Here is a 19,913-nt window from a genome sequence, read left to right as displayed (position 1 = left end):
CCCCTCTGACAATGCAGTGCTCCCTCAGTACTGCCCCTCGCTCCCTCAGTACTGCCCCTCTGACAGTGCAGCGCTCCCTCAGACTGCCACTCCGACAGTGCAGCGCTCCCTTAATACTGCCCCTTTGAAAATGCAGTGCTCCCTCAGTACTTCCCCTCAGACAGTGCAGCACTCCCTCAATACTTCCCCTCTGACAATCCAGTGCTCCCTCAGCACTGCCCATCTTACACTGCAGTGCTCCCTCAGTGCTGCCCTTCCAACAGTGCAGCGCTCCTTCAATACTTCTCCTCTGACAATGCAGCGCTACCTCAGTACTTCCCCTCTGACAATGCAGTGCTCCCTCAGTACTGCCCCTCCGACAGTGCAGCGCTCCCTCAGTACTGCCCCTCCGACAGTGCAGCGCTCCCTCAGTGCTGCCCCTCCAACAGTGCAGCGCTCCCTCAATACCTCTCCTCTGACAATGCAGCGCTCCCTCAGTAATTCTCCTCTGACAATGCAGTGCTCCCTCAGTACTGCCCATCTGACAATGCAGCGCTCCCTCAGTACTGCCCCTCTGACAATGCAGTGCTCCCTCAGTACTGCCCCTCCAACAGTGCAGCGCTCCCTCAGTACTGCCCCCTGACAATGCAGTGCTCCCTCAATACTTCCCCTCTGACAATGCAATGCTCCCTCAGTACTTCCCCTCTGACAATGCACTGCTCCCTCAGTTCTTGCCCTCAGACAGTGCAGCACTCCCTCAATACTTCCCCTCTGAATGCAGTGCTCCCTCAGTACTGCCCCTCCGACAGTGCAGCGCTCCCTCAGCACTGCCCCTTCAACAGTGCAGCGCTCCCTCAGTACTGCCCCTCCGACAGTGCAGCGCTCCCTCAGTATTGCCCCTCCGACAGTGCAGCGCTCCCTCAGTACTGCTCCTCCAACAGTGCAGCGCTCCCTCAGTACTGTCCCTCCAATAGTGCAGTGCTCCCTCAGCACTGCCACTCCGACAGTGCAGCGCTCCCTCAATACTGCCCCTCCAAGTGTGGCATTCCCTCAGTACTGTCCTTCCGACAGTGCAGCAATCCCTCAATACTTCTCCTCTGACAATGCAATGCTCCCTCAGTACTTCCCCTCAGACAGTGCAGCACTCCCTCAATACTTCCCCTCTGACAATGCAGTGCTCCCTCAGTACTGCCCATCTGACAGTGCAGTGCTCCCTCAGTGCTGCCCCTCCAACAGTGCAGCACTCCCTCAATACTTCTCATCTGACAATGCAGCGCTCCCTCAGTACATCCCCTCTGACAATGCAGCGCTCTCTCAGTACTGCCCCTCCGACAGTGCAGCGCTCCCTCAGTACTGCTCCTCCAACAGTGCAGCGCTCCCTCAGCACTGTCCCTCCGACAGTGCAGCGCTCCCTCAGCACTGCCACTCTGACAGTGCAGCGCTCCCTCAATACTGCCCCTCTGACAATGCAGTGCTCCCTCAGTACTTCCCCTTAGACAGTGCATCACTCCCTCAATACTTCCCCTCTGACAATGCAGTGCTCCCTCAGCACTGCCCATCTGACAGTGCAGTTCTCCCTCAGTGCTGCCCCTCCAACAGTGCAGCGCTCCCTCAATACTTCTCCTCTGACAATGCAGCGCTACCTCAGTACTTCCCCTCTGACAATGCAATGCTCCCTCAGTACTGACATCTGACAGTGCAGCGCTCCCTCAGTACTGCCCATCTGACAGTGCAGTGCTCCCTCAGTACTTCCCTCTGACAATGCAGTGCTCCCTCAGTACTGCCCCTCGCTCCCTCAGTACTGCCCCTCTGACAGTGCAGCGCTCCCTCAGCACTGCCACTCCGACAGTGCAGCGCTCCCTCAATACTTCTCCTCTGACAATGCAGCGCTACCTCAGTACATCCCCTCTGACAATGCAGTGCTCCCTCAGTACTGCCCATCTGACAGTGCAGCGCTTCCTCAGTACTGCCCCTCTGACAATGCAGCGCTCCCTCAGTACTGCCCCTCTGACAATGCAGTGCTCCCTCAGTACTGCCCCTCCGACAGTGCAGCGCTCCCTCAGTACTGTCCCCTGACAATGCAGTGCTTCCTCAGTACTGCTCCTCCGACAGTGCAGCGCTCCCTCAGTACTGCCCCTCCGACAATGCAGCGCTCCCTCAGTACTGCTCCTCCAACAGTGCAGCGCTCCCTCAGTACTGTCCCTCCAATAGTGCAGTGCTCCCTCAGCACTGCCACTCCGACAGTGCAGCGCTCCCTCAATACTGCCCCTCCAAGTGTGGCATTCCCTCAGTACTGTCCCTCCGACAGTGCAGCGATCCCTCAATACTTCTCCTCTGACAATGCAATGCTCCCTCAGTACTTCCCCTCAGACAGTGCAGTGCTCCCTCAATACTTCCCCTCTGACAATGCAGCGCTCCCTCAGCACTGCCCCTTCAACAGTGCAGCGCTCCCTCAGTACTGACATCTGACAGTGCAGCGCTCCCTCAGTACTGCCCCTCTGACAATGCAGTGCTCCCTCAGTACTGCCCCCTGACAATGCAGTGCTCCCTCAGTACTGCTCCTCCGACAGTGCAGTACTCCCTCAGTACTGCCCATCTGACAATGCAGCGCTCCCTCAGTACTGCCCCTCTGACAATGCAGCGCTCCCTCAGTACTGCCCCTCCGACAGTGCAGCGCTCCCTCAGTACTGCCCCCTGACAATGCAATGCTCCCTCAGTACTGCTCCTCCGACAGTGCAGCGCTCCCTCAGTACTGCCCATCTGACAGTGCAGTGCTCCCTCAATACTTCCCTCTGACAATGCAATGCTCCCTCAGTACTTCCCCTCTGACAATGCAGTGCTCCCTCAGTACTGCCCCTCGCTCCCTAAGTACTGCCCCTCTGACAGTGCAGCGCTCCAACAGCACTGCCACTCCGACAGTGCAGCACTCCCTCAATACTTCCCCTCTGACAATGCAGTGCTCCCTCAGTACTGCCCCTCCGACAGTGCAGCGCTCCCTCAGTACTGCCCCCTGACAATGCAGTACTCCCTCAATACTTCCCCTCTGACAATGCAATACTCCCTCAGAACTTCCCCTCTGACAATGCACTGCTCCCTCAGTACTTGCCCTCAGACAGTGCAGCACTCCCTCAATACTTCCCCTCTGACAATGCAGTGCTCCCTCAGTACTGCCCCTCCGACAGTGCAGCGCTCCCTCAGCACTGCCCCTTCAACAGTGCAGCGCTCCCTCAGTACTGCCCCTCCGACAGTGCAGCGCTCCCTCAGTACTGCCCCAACGACAGTGCAGCGCTCCCTCAGTACTGCTCCTCCAACAGTGCAGCGCTCCCTCAGCACTGTCCCTCCGATAGTGCAGTGCTCCCTCAGCACTGCCACTCCGACAGTGCAGCGCTCCCTCAATACTGCCCCTCCAAGTGTGGCATTCCCTCAGTACTGTCCCTCCGACAGTGCAGCGATCCCTCAATACTTCTCCTCTGACAATGCAATGCTCCCTCAGTACTTCCCCTCAGACAGTGCAGCACTCCCTCAATACTTCCCCTCTGACAATGCGGTGCTCCCTCAGTGCTGCTCCTCCAACAGTGCAGCACTCCCTCAATACTTCTCATCTGACAATGCAGCGCTCCCTCAGTGCTTCCCCTCTGACAATGCAGCGCTCTCTCAGTACTGCCCCTCCGACAGTGCAGCGCTCCCTCAGTACTGCCCCTCCGACAGTGCAGCTCTGCCTCAGTACTGCTCCTCCAACAGTGCAACGTTCCCTCAGCACTGTCCCTCCGACAGTGCAGTGCTCCCTCAGCACTGCCACTCCGACAGTGCAGCGCTCCCTCAGTACTGCCCCTCTGACAGTGCAGCGCTCCCTCAGCACTGCCCCTCTGACAATGCAGTGCTCCCTCAGTACTGCCCCTCCGACAGTGCAGCGCTCCCTCAGTACTGTCCCCTGACAATGCAGTGCTTCCTCAGTACTGCTCCTCCGACAGTGCAGCGCTCCCTCAGTACTGCCTATCTGACAGTGCAGTGCTCCCTCAATACTTCCCCTCTGACAATGCAGTGCTCCCTCAGTACTTGCCCTCAGAAAGTGCAGCGCTCCCTCAATACTTCCCCTCTGACAATGCAGTGCTCCCTCAGTACTGTCCCTCCGACAGTGCAGCGATCCCTCAATACTTCTCCTCTGACAATGCAGCGCTACCTCAGTACTTCCCCTCTGACAATGCAGTGCTCCCTCAGTACTGACATCTGACAGTGCAGCGCTCCCTCAGTACTGCCCCTCTGACCATGCAGTGCTCCCTCAGTACTGCCCCCTGACAATGCAGTGCTCCCTCAGTACTGCTCCTCCGACAGTGCAGTACTCCCTCAGTACTGCCCATCTGACAATGCAGCGCTCCCTCAGTACTGCCCCTCTGACAATGCAGCGCTCCCTCAGTACTGCCCCTCCGACAGTGCTGTACTCCCTCAGTACTGCCCATCTGACAGTGCAGCGCTTCCTCAGTACTGCCCCTCTGACAATGCAGCGCTCCCTCAGTACTGCACCTCTGACAATGCAGCGCTCCCTCAGTACTGCCCCTCCGACAGTGCAGCGCTCCCTCAGCACTGCCCCTTCAACAGTGCAGCGCTCCCTCAGTACTGCTCCTCCAACAGTGCAGCGCTCCCTCAGCACTGTCCCTCCGATAGTGCAGTGCTCCCTCAGCACTGCCACTCCGACAGTGCAGCGCTCCCTCAATACTGCCCCTCCAAGTGTGGCATTCCCTCAGTACTGTCCCTCCGACAGTGCAGCACTCCCTCAATACTTCTCCTCTGACAATGCAATGCTCCCTCAGTACTTTCCCTCCAACAGTGCAGCACTCCCTCAATACTTCTCATCTGACAATGCAGCGCTCCCTCAGTACTTCCCCTCTGACAATGCAGCGCTCTCTCAGTACTGCCCCTCCGACAGTGCAGCGCTCCCTCAATACTGCCCCTCCGACAGTGCAGCGCTCCCTCAGTACTGCTCCTCCAACAGTGCAGCGCTCCCTCAGCACTGTCCCTCCGACAGTGCAGCGCTCCCTCAGCACTGCCACTCCGACAGTGCAGCGCTCCCTCAGCACTGCCCCTCTGACAATGCAGTGCTCCCTCAGTACTTCCCCTCAGACAGTGCAGCACTCCCTCAATACTTCCCCTCTGACAATGCAGTGCTCCCTCAGCACTGCCCATCTGACAGTGCAGTTCTCCCTCAGTGCTGCCCCTCCAACAGTGCAGCGCTCCCTCAATACTTCTCCTCTGACAATGCAGCGCTACCTCAGTACTTCCCCTCTGACAATGCAATGCTCCCTCAGTACTGACATCTGACAGTGCAGCGCTCCCTCAGTACTGCCCCTCTGACAATGCAGTGCTCCCTCAGTACTGCCCCCTGACAATGCAGTGCTCCCTCAGTACTGCTCCTCCGACAGTGCAGCACTCCCTCAGTACTGCCCATCTGACAGTGCAGCGCTTCCTCAGTACTGCCCCTCTGACAATGCAGCGCTCCCTCAGTACTGCCCCTCTGACAATGCAGCGCTCCCTCAGTACTGCCCCTCCGACAGTGCAGCGCTCCCTCAGTACTGCCCCCTGACAATGCAGTGCTCCCTCAGTACTGCTCCTCCGACAGTGCAGCGCTCCCTCAGTACTGCCCATCTGACAGTGCAGCACTCCCTCAGTACTGCCCCTCTGACAATGCAATGCTCCCTCAGTACTGCCCCTCTGACAATGCAGTGCTCCCTCAGTACTGCCCCCTGACAATGCAGTGCTCCCTCAGTACTTCCCCTCTGACAATGCAGTGCTCCCTCAATACTTCCCCTCTGACAATGCAATGCTCCCTCAGTACTTCCCCTCTGACAATGCAGTGCTCCCTCAGTACTGCCCCTCGCTCCCTCAGTACTGCCCCTCTGACAGTGCAGCGCTCCCTCAGTACTGCCCCTCTGACAGTGCAGCGATCCCTCAGTACTGGTACCCGGGGGAGTGCCTGCCTGGATTATGGGGCTTGAGTCTCTGGAGTGGGTCTTGAACCCATGACCTTCTGATTCAGAGGCTGCCTACTAAGCCACGCTTATTGAAATAATCAGCGTTACTGCAACTGTAAAGGAAGAGCTTATCTCAAAGTCTCATCCGGTGAGAGTCACAGTTGGGTGATACAGGAAACTGTTGTTATAGAAACATGAGTTTAAAAAAAACTGCTTCCCATCCCACTGGATATCCTCCTTAAAGGGGTAGCCCTCCACTGCTGCTTCTTATGTCAGCCCGCAAATCCTGCTGTCTTTTTTTTGGCTATCCTGACAAGCACAACTTGCATTTATATAGCACCAAACCAACAATAACAACACCAGTATTTATATAGCACATTTAACGACCAAACAACTTGTATTTATATAGCTCATTGACAATAACTTGCATTTATACAATGCCTTTCTAGACCAGCAGATGTTTCAAGGCACTTTACAGCCAATTAAATACTTTTGAAGTGTTGTCACTGTTGCAAGGTGGGAAACGCGGAAGGCAACTTGTGCATAGCAACATCCCACAAACAGCAATATGATAATGACCAGATATTGTGTTTCTTGTTATGTTGATTGAGGGATAAATATTGGCCAGGACACCGTGGATAATTCCCCTGCTCTTCTTCCACATAGATCCATGACATAATTTACATCCACCTGAGAGGTCAGAACGATCCTCAGTTTAACGTCTCATCCAAAAGATGGCCCCTCCAACAGTGCAGCACTCCCTCAGCACTGCACTGGAGGGTCAGCCTCGATTTAAATATTCAGGTTGCTGGAATGGGATTCGAATCAACAACCTTCTGGGCTCAGAGGCGAGTGTGCTACCCACTGAACCACAGCTGACACAGGAGCGATTATCATGAATAAATAAATATAAGGAGCTATTCGGAGGTGACCAAAAGCTTGGTCAAAGAGGTAGGTTTTAAGGAGCATCTTAACGGATGAGAGAGAGAGGTGGAGAGGTTTAGGGAGGGAATTTCAGAGCTTGGGGCCTCGGCGGCTGAAGGCAGGGCCACTGATGGTGGAGTGATGGTAATCCAGGGATGTGCAAGAGGCCAGAATTGGAGCAGCTCAGAGATTGCGGAGGGTTGTTGCGGTGGGGAGGTTACAGAGATCTGGGAATGTTGTACATCTGGAGGAGGTTACAGAGATAGGGAGGGTTGTAGGGCTGGAGAAGGGACTGAGATAGGGAGGGGTGTAGGGGCTAGAGAAGGTTACAGAAATAGGGAGGGGTGTATGGCTGGAGAAGGTTACAGAGATAGGGAGGGTTGTAGGGCTGGTGGAAATTACAGAGAGGTAGGGTTGTAGAGCTAGTGGAGGTGACACAGATATGGAGGGTTGTAGGGCTGAAGGAGGTTACAGAGTTATGGAGGGTTGTAGGGCTGGAGGAGGTGACAGAGATATGGAGGATTGTCAGGCTGGAGGAGGTTACAGAGATATGGAGGGTTGTAGAGCTAGTGGAGGTGATACAGATATGGAAGGTTGTAGGGCTGGAGGAGGTTACAGAGTTATGGAGGGTTGTCGGGCTGGAGGAGGTGACCGAGATATGGAGGGTTGTAGGGCTGGAGGAGGTTACAGAGATATGGAGGTTTGTAGGGCTGGTGGAGATTACAGAGAGAGGGAGGGGGGACCGAGGCCATGGAACGATTTGAAAACAAGGATGGATAATTTTAAAATTGAGGCGTTGCCGGAGCGGAAGCCAATGTAGGTCAGCGATCACAGGGCTGGGATGGGTGGTGTGGGGTGTGTGGGAGTGGAGGGTGTGGTGGTGATGGGTGAATGGAAATTGGTGCGAGATAGGATAGGGGACAGCAGGAGTTCGGGATGAGCTGAAGTTCATGGCGGGTGGAAGGTGGGTGGTGGGCCAGAAGTGGTTTGGAAGAGTTGAGTCTGGAGGTAACGGTGCCAATTCCCACTGGGGGTCCGGGTTCCACGGGCACTGGCTGCCCTCCCTTAGCTCAGGGTCAGCAGGGTATTCAACTGGGGGGTGAATCACAGCCGATCGCCATACTTCTGCTCACTCAGTCACACACTTTCGAGCTTGGAGTTCTTGGATCCTGATCAGGACCAGTGAACACTCCACAGGCCGGGGAGGGAGCCGGGGCCATTCATGCTGTGTGTGTGTGTGTCTGTGTGTGTGTGGGTCAGGCTCAGTACCACACTGGGTGTGAGATCAGGCTAACTCAGCACAGGCCAGGGATGGAGCCTGAGCATTGGGCCCTCATCTTTCAGCACCACACTGATCCATTTCCTGAGATGCAGTTTTAAACACCTACTTCCCCGGTTCTGATGACAGAGAGTTTAATGCCCAGTTTGCAATTATGATCGGGACTCAAAGGGCCAACTGGGCCTCCTCCTGTTCCTGTGTAACAGGCTCGAGGGGGCTGAACGGCCTCCTCCTGTTCCTGTGTAACAGGCTTGAAGGGGCTGAATGGGCCTCCTCCTGTTCCTGTGTAACAGGCTTGAGGGGCCGAATAGGCCTCCTCCTGTTCCTGTGTAACAGGCTCGAGCGGCTGAATGGGCCTCCTGTTCCTGTGTAACAGGCTCGAGCGGCTGAATAGGCCTCCTCCTGTTCCTGTGTAACAGGCTTAAGGGATTGAACGGCCTCCTCCTGTTCCTGTGTAACAGGTTCAAGGGGGCTGAATGGGCCTCCTCCTGTTCCTCTGTAACAGGCTCGAGAGGCTGAATGGCCTCCTCCTGTTCCTGAGTAACAGGCTCGAGGGGCTGAATGGCCTCCTCCTGTTTCTGTGTAACAGGCTCAAGCTGCTGAACGGCCTCCTCCTGTTCCTGTGTAACAGGCTCGAGGGGCTGAATGGTCCTCCTCCTGTTCCTGTGTAACAGGCTCGAGGGGCTGAATGGTCCTCCTCCTGTTCCTGTGTAACAGGCTCGAGGGGCTGAATGGTCCTCCTCCTGTTCCTGTGTAACAGGCTCGAGGGGCTGAATGGTCCTCCTCCTGTTCCTGTGTAACAGGCTCGAGGGGCTGAATGGTCCTCCTCCTGTTCCTGTGTAACAAGCTCGTGGGTCCATCGCCCAAGAGGGATTTCTAGGCCCGTGTCTGTCTCTCTCTCTCTCACACAACAACAGCAACTTTTATTTCTGTAATGCCTTTAACATAGTAAAATATTCCGAGGGGCTTCACAGCAGTGTTACAAGGCAAAACAGATAAATGTGACACTGAGTCACACAAGAAGAAATTACAGCAGATGACCAAAAGCTTGATTAAAGTGGTAGGTTTTAACATAAGAACATAAGAAATAGGAACAAGAGTAGGCCATACGGCCCCTGTAGCCTGCTCCGCCATTCAATAAGATCATGGTTGATCCGATCATGGACTCAGCTCCATTTCCCTGCCCGCTCTCCATAACCCCTTATTGTTTAACAAACTGTCTATTTCTGTTTTAAATTTATTCAATGTCCCAGTTTCCAAAGCTCTCTAAGGCAGCAAATTCCACAGATTTACAACCCTTTGAGAGAAGAAATTTCTCCTCATCTCAGTTTTAAATGGGCAGCCCCTTATTCTAAGGTCATGCCCTCTAGTTCTAGTCTCCCCCATCAGTGGAAACATCCTCTCTGCATCCACCTCGTCAAGCCCCCTCATAATCTTATACGTTTCGATAAGATCACCTCTCATTCTTCTGAATTCCAATGAGTAGAGGCCCAACCTACTCAACCTTTCCTCATAAGTCAACCCCTCATCTCCAGAATCAACCTAGTGAACCTACTCTGAACTGCCTCCAAAGCAAGTATATCCTTTGGTAAATATGGAAACCAAAACTGCATGCAGTATTCCAGGTGTGGCCTCACCAATATCTTATATAGCTGTAGCAAGACTTCCCTGCTTTTATATTCCATCCCCTTAACAATAAAGGCCAAGATACCTTTGGCCTTTCTGATCACTTGCTGTACTTGCATAATATCCTTTTGTGTTTCATGAACAAGTACCCCCAGGTCCTGCTGTACTGCGGCACTTAGCAATCTTTCTCCATTTAAATAATAACTTGCTCTTTGATTTTTTTCTGCCAAAGTGCATGACCTCACACTTTCCAAAATTATATTCCATCTGCCAAATTTTTGCCCACTCACTTAGCCTGTCTATGTCCTTTTGCAGATTTGTTGTGTCCTCCTCACACATTGCTTTTCCTCCAATTTTTGTATCATCAGCAGACTTGGCTACGTTACACTCAGTCCCTTCTTCCAAGTCGCTAATATAGATTGTACATAGTTGGGGTCCCAGCACTGATCCCTGCAGCACCCCACTAGTTACTGTTTGCCAACCAGAGAATGAACCATTTATCCCGACTCTCTATTTTAAGGAGCGCCTTAAAGGAGGAAAGAGCGGTAGAGAGGAGAGGTTTAGGGAGGGAGTTCCAGAGCTTGGGGCCCAAAACTGAAGGCCCGGACAGCGATGGTTGAGCGATTATAATCAGGGATGTTCAAGAGGGCAGAATTAGAGGAGCGCAGACATCTTGGGGCTTGTGGGGCTGGAGGAGATTACAGAGATAGGGAGGGGCGAGGGCCATGGAGGGATTTGTAAACAAGGATGAGAATTTTGAAATCAAGGTGTTGCTTAACCTCAAGCCAGTGTAGGTCAGCGAGCACAGGGGGAGATGGGTGAGCAGGACTTGGTGCAAGTCAGGAAACAGGCAGCCAAGTTTTGGATCACCTCTAGTTTACGTAGGGTAGAATGTGGGAGATCATTCAGGAGTGAGTTGGAATAGTCAAGTCTAGAGGTAACAAAGGCATGGATGAGGGTTTCGGCAGCGGATGAGCTGAGGCAGGGGCGGAGACAGGCAATGTTACGGAAGTGGGACATGTTTACGTACACTGTTTGTTTGTTTCTTTCTCTCTCTCTCTCTGCGTCTCTCACACACACTGACCCAACAATTCCGGTCGAAGGCTTCCTGCCTGCCTTTGCCTTGACCACTGAATGCGATCCGCACCAACCTTTTGATCCTGTGCCTTCGGAGAATTGCGTTCTCAACCGGCAGATCCTGGGCAGCGGATGGCGTCACACTGCCCCGTAAAATAGTTCCACCTCAAAACCTGCTAAAATGCACAACGGAAAAGTCCAGGCCACTGTAGTTTTAACTGTTCACAGCCTGCAGCAATGAACGTGGCTGGTAAAACATTAGAGTGAGATGTTTCTTTATTGTTTTTAAAGACTATTGTAATCCTTTAGACCAGTTTAAAGACTTTTAAATTGACTCTAAAAAATGAAAATAGTTTTTAAGGGCTGGATTTTCATTACTGTCTATTTCAGGGTGTTAATCATGGCGGGGCGGTAATTACAGTACCCGGGAATAGTTTGCGCCTCAGTCAGTAAAATTCATCAGCTGAGCCCTGGGTGGAGTGGAGTGCTAAGGGAGGCATTACACACCTCTTATAGGGCGCAAGGTCGGCTGAGCAACGGAAAATCTGTTGTTAAAGAGCCGGCCTCGGAGCTCCCGAAGAGAGGCTTCTGCGGCAAAAAGTAAATCGCAACTAAAAACACAACAAACATTCCCAATACCTTAAACAGCCCACACTAAGCTGGACTGGGGGCAGTTTACAGAGATAGAGAGGGTTGTAGGGGCTGGAGGAGGTTACAGAGATAAGAAGGTTGTAGGTGGAGGAGGTTACATAGAAAATAGGTGCAGGAATAGGCCATTCGGCCCTTCAAGCCTGCACCACCATTCAATAAGATCATGGCTGATCATTTTTGCAACTTAGTATCCCATTCCTGCTTTCTCTCCATACCCCTTGATCCCTTTAGCCGTAAGGGCCACATCTAACTCCATTTTGAATATATCTAACGAACTGGCCTCAACAACTTTCTGTGGTAGAGAATTCCACAGGTTCACAATTCTCTGAGTTCAGAAGTTTCTCCTCATCTCGGTCCTAAATGGCTTACCCCTTACCCTTAAACTGTGACCCCTGGTTCTGTACTTCCCCAACATTGGGAACATTCTTCCTGCATTTAACCTGTCCAATCCCGTCAGAATTTTATGTTTCTATGAGATCCCCTCTCATTCTTCTAAATTCTATAAGCCTAGTCGATCCAGTCTTTCTTCATAGGTCAGTCCTGCCATCCCGGGAATCAGTCTGGTGAACCTTTGCTGCACTCCCTCAATAGCAAGAATGTCCTTCCTCAGATTAGGAGACCAAAACTGTACACAATATTCAAGGTGTGGCCTCACCAAGGCCCTGTACAACTGCAGTAAGACCTGCCTGCTCCTATACTCAAATCCTCTCGCTATGAAGCCAACATGCCATTTGCCTTCTTCACCGCCTGCTGTAACTGCATTCCAATTTTCAATGACTGATGAACCATGACACCCAGGTCTCATTGCACCTCACCTTTTCCTAGTCACCATTCAGGTAATATTCTGCCTTCCTGTTTTTGCCACCAAAGTGGATAACCTCACATTTATCTAGATTATACTGCATCTGCCATGCATTTACCCACTCACCTAACCTGTCCAAGTCAATCTGCAGCCTCTTAGCATTCTCGTCACAGCTCACACTGCCACCTAGCTTAGTGTCATCTGCAAACTAGAAGATATTTAATTCAATTCCTTCATCTAAATCATTAATGTAGAAATAGGGAGGATTGTAGGGACTGTAGGAGGTTACAGAGATAGGTAGGGTTGTCAGGGCTGGAGCAGGTGACCGAGATAGGGAGGGTTGTAGAGGTTGAAGGAGGTTACAGAGATAGGGAGGGTTGTCGGGCTGGTGGAGGTTACAGAAAGAGGGAGGGTTGTAGGGCTGGTGGAGGTTACAGAAAGAGGGAGGGTTGTCGGTCTGGTGGAGGTTACAAAGATAGGGAGGGTTGTAGAGGTTGAAGGAGGTTACAGAGATCGGGAGGGTTGTAGGGCTGGTGGAGTTTACAGCGATAGGGAAGTTTGTAGGGCTGGAGGAGGTTACAGAGATAGGGAGGCTTGTAGGTGCTGGAAGAGATTACAGAGATAGGGAGGGTTGTAGGGGCTGGAGGAGGTTACAGAAATAGGGAGGTTTGTAGGTGCTCGAGGAGTTTACATAGATAGGGACAGTTGTAGGGGCTGGAGGAGGTTACAGAGATAGGGAAACAAAGAAACATAGAAAATAGGTGCAGGAGTAGGCCATTCGGCCCTTCGAGCCTGCACTGCCATTCAATAAGATTATGATTGATCCTACCCTCAGTATCCCTTTCTCTCCATATCCCTTGATCCTCTTAGCCATAAGGGCCATATCTAACTCCCTCTTGAATATATCCAATGAACTGGCATCAACAACTCTCTGCGGCAGGGAATTCCACAGGTTAACAACTCTCTGAGTGAAGAAGTTTCTCCTCATCTCAGTCCTAAATGGGCTGCCCCTTATCCTAAGACTGTGTCCCCTGGTTCTGGACTTCCCCAACATCGGGAACATTCTTTCCGCATCTATCTTGTCCAGTCCTGTCAGAATCTTATATGTTTCTATGAGATCCCCTCTCATCCTTCTAAACTCCAGTGTATAAAGGCCCAGTTGATCCAGTCTCTCCTCATATGTCAGTCCAGCCATCCCTGGAATCAGTCTGGTAAACCTTCGCTGCACTCCCTCAATAACAAGAACATCCTTCCTCAGATTAGGAGACCAAAAATGAACACAATATTCCAGGTGAGGCCTCACCAAGGCCCTGTACAACTGCAATAAGACTTACCTGCTTCTATACTCAAATCCCCTAGCTATGAAGGCCAACATACCATTTGCCTTCTTCACCGCCTGCTGTACCTGCATGCCAACTTTCAATGACTGATGAACCATGACACTCAGGTCTCGCTGCACCTCCCCTTTTCCTAATGTGCTGCCATTCAGATAATATTCTGCCTTTGTGTTTTTGCCCCCAAAGTAGATAACCTCACATTTATCCACATTATACTGCATCTGCCATGTTTTTGCCCACTCGCCTAACCTGTCCAAGTCACCCTGCAGCCTCTGAGCATCCTCCTCACAGCTCACACCGCCACCCAGTTTTGTGTCATCTGCAAACTTGGAGATATTACACTCAATTCCATCATTTAAATCATTAATATATATTGTAAAGAGCTGGGGTCCCAGCACTGAGAGCTGCGGCACTCCACTAGTCACTGCCTGCCATTCTGAAAAGGACCTGTTTTTCCCGACTCTCTGCTTCCTGTCTGCCAACCAGTTCTCTATCCATGTCAGTACATTACCCCCAATACCACGTGCTTTGATTTTGCGCACCAATCTCTTGTGTGGGACCTTGTCAAAAGCCTTTTGAAAGTCCAAATACACCACATCCACTGGTTCTCCCTTGTCAACTCTACTAGTTACATCCTTAAAAAATTCCAGAAGATTTGTCAAGCATGATTTCCCTTTCATAAATCCATACTGACTTGGACCGATCCTGTCATTGCTTTCCAAATGCGCTGCTATTTCATCCTTAATGATTGATTCCAACATTTTCCCCACTACTGATGTCAGGCTAACCGGTTTATAATTACCCATTTTCTCTCTCCCTCCTTTTTTAAAAAGTGGTGTTACATTAGCTACCCTCCAATCCATAGGAACTGATCCAGAGTCCATGGAATGTTGGAAAATGACCACCAATGCATCTACTATTTCTAGGACCACTTCCTTAAGTACTCTGGGATGCAGACTATCAGATCCTGGGGATTTATCGGCCTTCAATCCCATCAATTTCCTTAACACCATTTCCTGACTAATAAGGATTTCCCTCAGTTCCCGCTCCTCGCTAGACCCTCGGTCCCCTAGTATTTTCGGGAGGTTCTTTGTGTCTTCCTTAGTGAAGACAGAACCAAATAATTTGTTTAATTGTTCTGCCATTTCCTTATTCCCCATTATAAATTCACCTGATTCTAGCTGCAAGGGACCTACATTAGCCTTCACTAATCTTTTTCTCTTCACATATTTATAGAAGCTTTTGCAGTCAGTTTTTATGTTCCCTGCAAGCTTACTCTCATACTCTATTTTCCCGCTTCTAATTAAACCGTTAGTCCTCCTCTGCTAAATTCTAAATTTCTCCCAGTCCTCAGGTTTGCTGCTTTTTCTGGCCAATTTATATGCCTCTTCCTTGGATTTAACATTATCCTTAATTTCCCTTGTTAGCCACGGTTGAGCCACTTTCTCAATTTTATTCTTACACCACACAGGGATGTACAATTGTTGTAGTTCATCCATGTGATCTTTAAATGTCTGCCGTTGCCTATCTACCATGGGATTGGCTTGATAGCTCTTTGTCGGCCGGCATGGACACGATGGGCTCCTTCAATGCTGTAAACTTCTGTGATTCTATGGTCCTGTACTTACAGTGATGAAGTTTGTAAATTATGAGAAATATAGAAGATTAAGGGGTGATGTAATTGAGGTGTTTAAGATGATTAAAGGAGTTGATGGGGTGGATGGAGAGAAACTATTTCCTCTGGTGAGGGAGTCCACAACAAGGGGACACAACCTTAAAATCAGAGCTCGGCCATTCAGGGCTAATGTCAGGAAGCACTCCCTCACACAAATGCTGATTGGCTGTTTCTCTTGTCTGGAGAGTCTAGAACTAGGGGTCATAGTCTCAGGATAACGGACGGCCATTTAGGACTGAGATGTGGAGAAATGTCTTCACTCAAAGGGTTGTGAATCTTTGGAATTCTCTGCCCCAAAGAGCTGTGGATGTTCAGTCATTGAGTATATTCAGGGCTGAGATCGATAGATGTTTGGACACTAAAGGAATCAAGGGATATGGGGATAGGGCAGAAAAGTGGAGTTGAGGTAGAAGATCAGCCATGATCTTGTTGAATGGCGGTGTTACTGTGTTTTGGGCAGTGGGGGGGAGATTACTGTGTTTTGGGCAGTGGGGGGGGTGTTACTGTGCTTTGGGCAGTGGTGGTGTTACTGTGTTTTGGGCGGTGGTGGGGCGGTGGTGTTACTGTGTTTTGGGCAGCGCGGGGGGGGGGGTTACTGTGTTTGGGGCAGTGCGGGGGTACTGTGTTTTGAGCAGTGGGGGGGTGGTGTTACTGTGTTTTGGGCAGTGGGGGGGGGGTTACTGTGTTTTGGGCAGTGGGGGGGGGGTTACTGTGTTTTGGGCAGTGGGGGGGGGGGTTACTGTGTTTTGGGCAGTGGGGGCGGTGTTACTGTGTTTTGGGCAGTGGGGGGGGGGGAGGTTACTGTGTTTTGGGCAGTGGGGGGGGGGTTACTGTGTTTTGGGCAGTGGGGGGGGGGGTTACTGTGTTTTGGGCAGTGGGGGGGGGGGTTACTGTGTTTTGGGCAGTGGTGGGGGAGGTGCTGTGTTTTGGGCAGTGTGGGGGTGGGGGGGTTACTATGTTTTGGGCAGTGGGGGGAGGAGGTGTTACTGTGTTTTGGGCAGTGGGGGTGGTGTTACCGTGTTTTGGGCAGTGGGGGTGGTGTTACCGTGTTTTGGGCAGTGTGGGGGTGGTGTTACCGTGTTTTGGGCAGTGTGGGGGTGGTTACTGTGTTTTGGGCAGTGGGGGGGGTGTTACTGTGTTTTGGGCAGTGGGGGGGGCGGTTACTGTGTTTGGGGCAGTGGGGGGAGGGGGGGGTTGTTGCTGTGTTTTGGGCAGTGGGGGGGGGGTGTGTTACTGTGTTTTTGGCAGTGGGAGGGTTACTGTGTTTTTGGCAGTGGGGGGGGGTGTTACTTTGTTTTGGGCAGTGTGGGGGGGATGTTACTGTGTTTTGGGCAGTGGTGGGGTGTTACTGTGTTTTGGGCAGTGGTGGGGTGTTACTGTGTTTTGGGCAGTGGGGGGGGGGTTACTATGTTTGGGGCAGTGGGGGTGGTATTACTGTGTTTTGGGCAGTGGGGGTGGTATTACTGTGTTTTGGGCAGTGGGGGAGGGGGGGTGTTACTGTGTTTTGGGCAGTGGGGGGGGTTACTATATTTGGGGCAGTGGGGGTGGTATTACTGTGTTTTAGGCAGTGGGGGGGGGTTATTACTGTGTTTTGGGCAGTGGGGGGAGGGCGGGGTTGTTGCTGTGTTTTGGGCAGTGGGGAGGGGAGGTTTCTGTGTTTGGGGCAGTGGAGGGGTACTGTGTTTTGGGCAGTGAGGGGGGGGTACTGTGTTTTGGGCAGTGGGGGGAGGGCGGGGTTGTTGCTGTGTTTTGGGCAGTGGGGGGGGAGGTTTCTGTGTTTGGGGCAGTGGGTGGGGGTGTTACCGGGTTTGGGCAGTGGGGGGGGGGTGTTACCGGGTTTGGGCAGTGGGGGGGGGTGTTACCGGGTTTGGGCAGTGGGGGGGGATGTTACCGGGTTTGGGCAGTGGGGGGGGGGTGTTTCCGGGTTTGAGCGGTGGGTTAATTGTGGTGGTTTTCGGGATGGTGCCTCGGGTCAATCGGTGGTTTGTGTGTTTGGGCCTAGTGCCGATGATGGGCCTCGGGCAGGATTTCTGTGTGGCCCGGGAGGGAGGCGGGTTGGAGCGGAGGTCCTGTTGTTCCCGAGGAAGGGATCAGTCTCCGCGTTTTTTTAGGGGGTTGATTTTAAGTCGCTGTTATGTTCTTTGCAGAGATTGAGTTTTGTACTTTGGTGGACTGCTTTTTATTTTGGGATTTTTAAATTAATTAATTGTAATTTTTAAATTATTTTTAAAAGAATTTTAAAAAACTATTTTTACGTGAGTATTTTTATGAATGACTGGGCTGTAGGGTGGGGAAGGGGATTATCAATGACTGGGCTGTAGGGTGGGGAAGGGGATTATCAATGACTGGGCTGTAGGGTGGGGAAGGGGATTATCAATGACTGGGCTGTAGGGTGGGGAAGGGGATTATCAATGACTGGGCTGTATGGTGGGGAAGGGGGATTATCAATGACTGGGCTGTAGGGTGGGGAAGGGGGATTATCAATGACTGGACTGTAGGGTGGGGAAGGGGATTATCAATGACTGGGCTGTAGGGTGGGGAAGGGGATTATCAATGACTGGGCTGTAGGGTGGGGAAGGGGGATTATGGCCCTTAAATTGTGAATGGTTTTGGTGGGTTGATCAGGGTCTGTGCCGTGTTGACTGACCGTGTTGGGGCTGGACGGGGGGGTGAATTTAGGACGCAATTTTTTCTTGTTTTTCAATTTATTTTTGTATGTGTACACTACGGGTCAACAGCAATAATTATCGGTTGGGGGTGTGTGAGGGGGGGGCGGGGGGACAAGGGGGAACAGAGAAATCACGGCACCGCAGCATACACTTACATTATTTAGTTCTAACTAATGGTACAGTTAGAGCTGGTACAGGAAAGGTTTTATTTAGAAGTGGAGAAAAATGAGAGAGAGGTTTTTTTAAAGACAGCACCGTGGGTCTGAAATCTGGATAGAGTGAGAGAGAAATCCACCAGGGAGGGGGGAGAAAAAGGTCAGAGGGGGATTTTTAGTGGGGAGGATTGAAACTCACTTCACGATCCGTCGTCAAGGTGGCTGATTGTAGTCTGTAGACCTAACGTTTCACACTTACTGGGGCTTCATCTGAGGCCAGGGAAAGCAAACAGGCGGGTGGTGGGGATTCAACAGTCAGAGAGTATTAGATCGAAAAGCTTAGTGAGAGGTTATGGAGGGTTTAGAACTCCTTACCTTCCACTAGGTCGGTCAAAACGAGAAGGGCTGTGAGGAGGGACAAGAACTATTTAAACCTACTGTTTTTCTCAGTGATGTGGTGTTAATTGTTTGCTTTGTCTGGTCTTCTGGTTCTTATTTCTCCTTCTGATGTGTTCTCTCTGTGTGGTCTGTTGTCCTATCTGTTTGTTCTGTAAAAATGTAGAGTCCGCCTTCTCTTTGTTAGTGTGTAGCATGTGATGCCTTACCTCGTTCAATGTCCGTGGTTTGGGGTGGGGATTTTTTGTAGGGGGGGGGCTAATGTTTTAATTTCCTCGTGGTTTGTTTGTTTCTTTTCTGCCTTATATCTCCTTTTCCCTTACTTTCCATAAATTTTTGTTTTTGAGTTAAATAATTTAAAAAAAATGTTTATAAATACATTTTTTGTTTTGTTTTTTGTTATTGTTTAGGGGTTGGTTCTGTTATATTATTACTGTCGTAGTTTTGCTATCTGTTTTTATATTTCGTGCGAGTTTACTTTCATAGTCTATCTTCCCTTTCTTAATAATTTTTTTAGTCATTCTTTGCTGGCTTTTAAAAGCTTCCCAATCGTCTGTCCTCCCACTAGTTTTGGCTACTTTGTATGCCCTTGTTTTTAATTGGATACCGTCTTTTATTTCTTTATTTTGCCACAGATGGCTATTTTTTCTTTTACACCCTTTCCTCCTCACTGGAATATATTTTTCTTGAGAGTTATGAACTAGCTCCTTAAATGTACACCACTGTTCATCAACCGTCCTACACGTTACTCTATTTTCCCAGTCCACTTTAGGCAACTCTACCCTCATACCTTTGTAGTCTCCTTTATTTAAGCTTAGTATGCTGGTTTGAGATCCAACTTTCTCGCCCTCCATCTGAATCTGAAATTCAACCATGCTATGGTCACTCATTCCAAGGGGATCCTTTACCAGGAGATTGTTTATTAATCCTGTCTCATTACACAGGACTAGATCTAAGATAGCCAGCCCCCTGGTTGGTTCCATTACATATTGCTCCAGGAACCCGTCCCTTATGCACTCTATGAACTCTTCCTCAAGGCTACCCTGACCAATTTGATTTGTCCAATCAATACGGAGGTTAAAATCACCCATGGTTATTGCTGTTCCCTTTTTACAAGCACCCACTATTGCTTGGTTTATACTCCGACCAACAGAGTTGCTACTGTTAGGGGGCCGAAAGACTACGGCCACCAGTGACTTTTTCCCCTTATTATTCCTTATCTCCACCCAAACTGTTTCAACATCCTGATCATTTGAGCCAATGTCGTTTCTCACTATTGCAGTGATTCCATCCTTTATCAACACAGCTATTTTGTTTCCCTGGAGTTCCTATTATGAGTTTCAGAAACTTCGGTGCCAAGTGGACCAGGTGTTTAAA

At 50.9% G+C, this 19,913-nt stretch overlaps 1 pseudogene; it reads left to right on the top strand.

Moving 5' to 3' along the window:
* Positions 1 to 19,813: 19,813 nt before the first annotated feature.
* The window catches only part of LOC139274067 (zinc finger protein 850-like), a 113,603-nt pseudogene continuing 113,503 nt past the window's right edge, over positions 19,814 to 19,913 (top strand).

The sequence above is a fragment of the Pristiophorus japonicus genome, chromosome 9 (genome assembly GCF_044704955.1).
Source record: "Pristiophorus japonicus isolate sPriJap1 chromosome 9, sPriJap1.hap1, whole genome shotgun sequence".
NCBI classification, from domain to species: Eukaryota; Metazoa; Chordata; class Chondrichthyes; family Pristiophoridae; genus Pristiophorus; species Pristiophorus japonicus.
Note: the sequence above shows the minus strand (reverse complement) of the source record. Positions and strands in the feature narration are given on the sequence as shown.